We start from the raw sequence: 6,516 nt of genomic DNA, 5'->3' as shown, positions 1-6,516 counted from the left end.
ATGAAGTGGGAATATTTTTGGAAGATTATGCTTTTTTCTGTTTTCACGATATTAATTCAAAATGTTTTAATTTTGGAAGATTGGTTAGATTTTGAAAATGTTTGTATCATTTTTACTATATATACCTGTAGCACCTCAAATTTTCCCTCCTCATTCATGCATTCATTTTAGGTCATTTGACATTTCATATTGCATTTCAGCAAAGTTCATCTGAATTACCTCTGGTCAACTTTGGTCTACTGAAGGTCAAATGGCTAGGGAATAACTTGAGTTACTTCCGACATGTTCAAATGAGGCATATTCATCATTCGACATATTACTCTTGAAGGAACAAAGGTCCAGCGCACAGGTTACAAATTTGGAAAGATGACTTGAACTGTCATGCTCGCTAGGCGAGCAGAATGGTTCGCCTAGCGAGCCACCAGAGTCTGAACTGCCATGCTCGCTAGGCGAGCAAATTCTTCTCTAGGCGAAGCCCACGGGTTTTAAAAATAAAAAGATATAACAGAAAGTCATGGGCTTGAGTTGCCCTTATTTTGAGCCCACAAAGCCACAAAAATCAGAGTATAAATTCTAATTTCATTGGAACAAAACCCTATTCTAACTAATTCAGAGCAGCCTCCAGAGACTGAAGGGAACTCATCTGCAAAGAACCAATTCCATCTCATATAAACCCTAAGATTGTTCTGCAAACCCAATCGTGCAATTCAATTTCATTCGATCTCTCCAATCAGGTTTGCCTTATTCCCATTACTTTACGCTTTCAATCTGAAATTCCTGAAGCATGAGGTATTATGGTTGAATCCGGGAGAGTGGGTATAGTTAGGTTTTGCATGTGGGTTTAGATGTGTATGAATGTGTAGAACAACGCCTTGAATGTTTAATCACTTCGCTTCTGAGATGGATACCATAGGGTTTGGGGTTCCTGAAATCGGATTGTTATCAAGAAAGAACCCAGAACCCGCAGGCATTCGCTAGCACCTCGCTAAGCGAACATGTAGCGAAGCTTCACTAGCATCTCGCTAAGCGAAGCAGTAGCGATGATGACAGTAGCTATTTTTTTTCTATTTGCTCTCTAATCTGTTTTGTGTTGTTATGACATGCTTTCTATTGCATCCGTGCACTGTTTACCTAACATTGTTGTTGCTATGATTCTTCTGTTTGGTGCAACTCTTGATTGCACCCCATCTTGTTATTCTAACGTGTTTGTTGAGTTTTTTTTGTGAGGGCTCACATGACTCTCGAAAAGATAGCTTGCTAGGTGTTCCACTTTATTTGTGGGATACCATTTGGAAATTTATTCTGATTGCTTTGCTGACTTGCTTTCTTTGATGGTGCTAGCTTGAGAGACCTATGGGTTTCTTGTTTCCTTAGTTGTTGTTACCTCGGATCTTTATCCGTGTGGTAGATCTCTTGATCCCTTTTACATCTTTCCAGCATTTTACCTCTTTCTTAGCTGGAAAACCTCGATAAGAGGCAATGTTTTTGTGTGTTTACTTTTGTGCCCAAAGACCTCCAAGAAGAGGCACCAGTGCTAAAGACCTCCATGAAGAGGCAATTGACGGATAAAAGGGATTAGTAGTCAATCCCCCATTATTCAGTGTGTCGTTCGTTATGCTCACACTACGTGTCGATGCTTCAGAACAAAAGCCCAAGATCTTTTGTCCGGTCGTCAGTGGAGAGGGTTCCATCTTCCTGAATCCCCACTTTTTGTCATGAGCTCACCCTGTCCAGGGTTAAGAGCTATGAGGTCTAATCCTCATTACCCTTTTGATTTGCTCACCCTGACGTTCAATGTCGGTGGTTAAGAGCCCATTTGATTACATTTCCATGGCTTGTTTGTCGAGGTTGATATGACCCCTCTTGACTAAAGCCCTACCCATGTATGTTTGAGCCCCCTTGTTGGTGTGTTTACTCTATGCTATATGTTTTTTTGTATGGTGTGATCGTCTCCCCATAGGATTGCTAGACTTCGTATAGTCTCTCGTCTGCATGTCAATTAAGGTAGCACGATTCCTTCGTCTAGGACTTCCTTTTTGCATGAGCATTCCTAAAACACAAACAAACTCATTGATTTTTCTTCTCCTAAGAACACGTTAACTCCTTCTACTACATGCGAGTAAGTCTCCGAAGGTCGAGCATCCGGTAGATTGCGTAGTAACGTCGTTCATCTAAAAAACACAAAAACACAAAAAAAATAGGTTAGCCGAGCTACGGTGCTCTGATTCTCAATCCTTCTTGAGATACATATGCAGCAGGGTAGGGCCTGTGCGAGCAATAACTCTTTATTTTCCCTACTTTGATTTTCTCTCTTTCGCATTGCATATAGGACTTTTTATACACACACTTTAGACATAAATAGCAAACGTGGATCCTGTGGAGTACCACAGACGTGAAGGGGTGCGATAACCTTCCCTTCACGTAATCGGCCCCCTTACTCGGTTCTTCTTTGGTTCGAGACTTTGTTTTATCCGTTCCCTTTTGGTTATGCAGTACTACCTTTCCCTTCTCTTGGGATAAAAGTACATAGCTGGCGACTCTACTCTTTTTTTCCTCGCCACTCTTTTTCGCGTTTGTACTTGGATTCGGGAAATCCGGGAAGCGACAGCTGGCGACTCTGCGGGGGACTTATTTTCCCTAGTAGGCCTTTCCTAGTGTTTTTTTGTTTATTGTCTATTATGTGTTATTTATTTATTGCTTTGCATACTTATCTGCTTGCATCTAATCCTATGTGCGCTTTACTGTTTCATGCATACTGTGTTGGCTGTGTATCTGTTTCGCTGTTGGGTGGGAGTCACAAGAGGTAAAAGTCCCAATACACAGGCTATGAGTGAACTTTAGGACACGTAGGAATAGAGTGATTCATGGGAAGCGGGCGGTATGGCGCCACTTAGCGGAACATGGCATCACGAGCAGTTCAGATTCTGATGGGGTATTATCGTTGCATACACCTGGTGTGCATATGATGATATTCTTGAAAGGATTGTTTATCCTGCGTTTCTCTTGACCTTACCCTGGCCTAGATTACACCCGTGAGTGGGGCGGGAATGAATCATTTACAGGTACTGATGGTGACTTGTTCTGATGGTGACTTTTGTTTGGTTCTTGTTGGTGACCGTTGGTTCTGAAGTATGGGTTCTAAGTTGATGACTGTGTTCTATGGTTCCCGGTTCCGAATTCATGCTGAAGTTTTGATCCTGTGCCTGGTGATACACATCCAACTAACCATTGTTTCATCATTTTGCATCATAGCATGTTCATTTTCAAAAATAATGCATAAAAAAAAAGTTAACCCGCATATGCATATCATTTTTCAGGTTTATCCATGATAAAACATAGCATACGCATCATACACATATCATTCATACATCATTACAGGTGTTCTTGAAGAGGATTTCTCCTCCTTGTTCCTGAGGGTCGCAATCACAATAGAGCTCTGCATATCACGATGGAATGCAAAGGCGCGGTTTTATCGCATGTTTTGGTTGATACCGGTTCTTCTTTGAATGTGCTGCCCAAAAAGGCTCTGAGTAAGCTTGATGCCGAAGGGGTTGTTCTCACACCAAGTGATCTTGTTGTCCGTGCTTTTGATGGATCCAAGCGATCGGTTTTTGGTGAAGTCACGTTGCCTGTGAAGATCGGCCCGGAAGTGTTTAATATTGTCTTCTATGTGATGGATATTCAATCAGCATATAGTTGTCTGTTGGGGCTTCCCTTGATACATGAAGCCGGAGCAGTTTCTTCGACTCTCCACTAAAAGCTAAAATATGTGTGGGATGATCAAGTTGTGACCGTGTGTGGCGAAGAGGACATCTTTGTGAGCCATTTATCCTCCTTCAAATATGTGGAGATGGATGGAGAAATTCATGAAACTCTATGTCAAGCTTTTGAGACTGTCAATATTGAGAAGGTGGCTTTTGTTGAACAGAAGAGACCAGGTACCTCGATTGCGTCCTATAAACAAGCTCTGGAGGTCATTCATTCAGGTAACGCGGAAGGCTGGGGCAAGGTGATTGATGTGCCCGTAAAAGAAGATATGTTTGGCATCGGTTATCAGCCTTTTCAGTCATCAGAGCAGGATGTCCAGAATCAGAAAGGGCCGTGTACTTTCACTAGTGCTGGATTGATGAATCACGGGGATGTCTTTGCAACAGACAATGAAGATGGTGACAGTGATTGTGATATGGATAATTGGGTGCGCCCGTGTGCTCCAGGGGAGAAGATCAACAACTGGACTGCTGAAGAAATAGTCTGAGTTACTCTTCAGACAGAGTAACTTTCTTTTGTTTTCTCATTTTGCATGAAAGCCCTACGCTCTGCCCAAGGCGTAGTGGTTCATTGTAAGGCCACATCATGTTTTAAATTTTCAATGATTATCATCAATAAAGGACGTTTTGCAATCAAATTTGTGTTCACTGCCTTTCTGTTTTTATTACTTTCATTTTCAAAACAATAAAAATGGCAATGTTTTTCTGTGACTTCCTTGAACTCTTTTCTAAAATAAAGCATGAAACACCGTTCGTGCAGAATTGATCTTACGGATTCCATTAAAAACAGTCATGTTATGGCTCAGTATGACTTCGATAATCCCATTTACCAAGCCGAAGAGGAGAGTGAAGAAGATTGTGAACTCCCCAAAGAATTGGCCAGACTATTGAAACAGGAGGAAAGGGTCATTCAACCTCATCAGGAAGAGTTGGAAGTCATTAACCTTGGTACTGAGGATGCAAAGAAAGAGATCAAGATAGGGGCTGCTTTAGAGGAAAAGGTCAAGAGAGGGCTGATTGAAATGCTGCAAGAATATGTGGACGTATTCGCATGGTCGTATCAAGATATGCCTGGTTTGGATACAGATATTGTGGTACACAGGCTACCTCTCAGAGAAGATTGTCCTTCGGTAAAGCAGAAGCTTCGCAGAACTAGTCCTGATATGGCTGTCAAAATCAAAGAGAAGGTTCAAAAACAGTTGGATGCAGGTTTTCTAACAGTTACCAATTATCCCCCTTGGGTGGCCAACATCGTACCCGTGCCGAAGAAGGATGGTAAAGTCAGGATGTGTGTTGATTACCGAGATTTAAACAAAGCCAGTCTGAAAGATGACTTCCCATTACCTCACATTGATGTATTGGTCGATAACACTGCTCAGTCCTCGGTTTTCTCTTTCATGGATGGATTTTCTGGCTATAATCAGATCAAGATGGCGCCAGAAGACATGGAGAAGACGACATTCATTACACCTTGGGGCATGTTCTGTTATAAGGTAATGCCATTTGGGTTGAAGAACGTCGGTGCTACCTACCAAAGAGCTATGACGACTCTCTTTCATGACATGATGCACAAAGAAATTGAAGTGTACGTGGATGATATGATTGCGAAGTCTCAGACAGAAGAGGAGCACTTGGTAAACTTGCAAAAGTTGTTTGAAAGACTGAGAAACTTCAAACTGAGGCTGAATCCAAACAAGTGTACATTTGGAGTGAGATCTGGAAAGCTGTTAGGTTTCATTGTCAGTGAGAAAGGGATTGAGGTTGATCCAGCGAAAGTAAAAGCTATTCAAGAAATGCCTGAACCAAGAACGGAAAAGCAGGTTCGTGGGTTTTTAGGGAGGCTGAACTACATTGCACGGTTCATATCTCACTTAACAGCTACGTGCGAACCGATATTTAAATTGCTAAGAAAAGATCAAGCAATCAGGTGGAACAATGATTGTCGAAAAGCTTTTGATAAGATAAAAGAATATTTGCAGAAACCTCCAATTCTTATACCTCCAGTTCCTGTGAGGCCTCTGATAATGTACCTTTCAGTAACAGAGAATTCGATGGGGTGTGTATTGGGACAGCATGACGAGTCTGGTCGAAAAGAGCATGCAATATACTACCTTAGCAAAAAGTTTACCGACTGTGAAACAAGATATTCGCTGCTCGAGAAAACTTGTTGCGCTTTGGCATGGGCTGCTCGCCGACTAAGACAGTATATGTTGAACCATACTACCTTGTTGATTTCTAAGATGGACCCAGTAAAGTATATCTTTGAAAAGTCGGCTCTTACCAGACGAGTGGCTCGTTGGCAGATGATTTTGACAGAGTATGATATCCAGTACACGTCGCAAAAGGCCATCAAGAGTAGTATTCTGTCTGATTACCTTCATGAGCAACCAATTGATGACTATCGGCCAATGATGTTTGAATTCCCCGATGAAGATATCATGTACTTAAAGATGAAAGATTGTGAAGAGCCTCTTGTCGAGGAATGACCGGATCCCGATGACAAGTGGACACTGATGTTTGATGGGGCGGTAAATGTGAATGGAAATGGTGTTGGGGCAGTACTCATTAATCCTAAAGGTGAACACATACCTTTTTCTGCCAAATTGACTTTTGAAGTAACCAACAACGAAGCTGAGTACGAGGCCTGTATCATGGGGATTGAGGAAGCCATCGATCTAAGGATCAAAACTATGGACATTTATGGATATTTTGCTCTAGTGATTAACCAAGTCAATGGAGACTGGAATAC

The sequence above is a fragment of the Lathyrus oleraceus genome, chromosome 6 (genome assembly GCF_024323335.1).
Source record: "Lathyrus oleraceus cultivar Zhongwan6 chromosome 6, CAAS_Psat_ZW6_1.0, whole genome shotgun sequence".
Taxonomy (NCBI): Eukaryota; Viridiplantae; Streptophyta; class Magnoliopsida; order Fabales; family Fabaceae; genus Lathyrus; species Lathyrus oleraceus.
The sequence above is the reverse complement of the archived record's forward strand: the minus strand, read 5'-3'. Positions refer to the sequence as shown.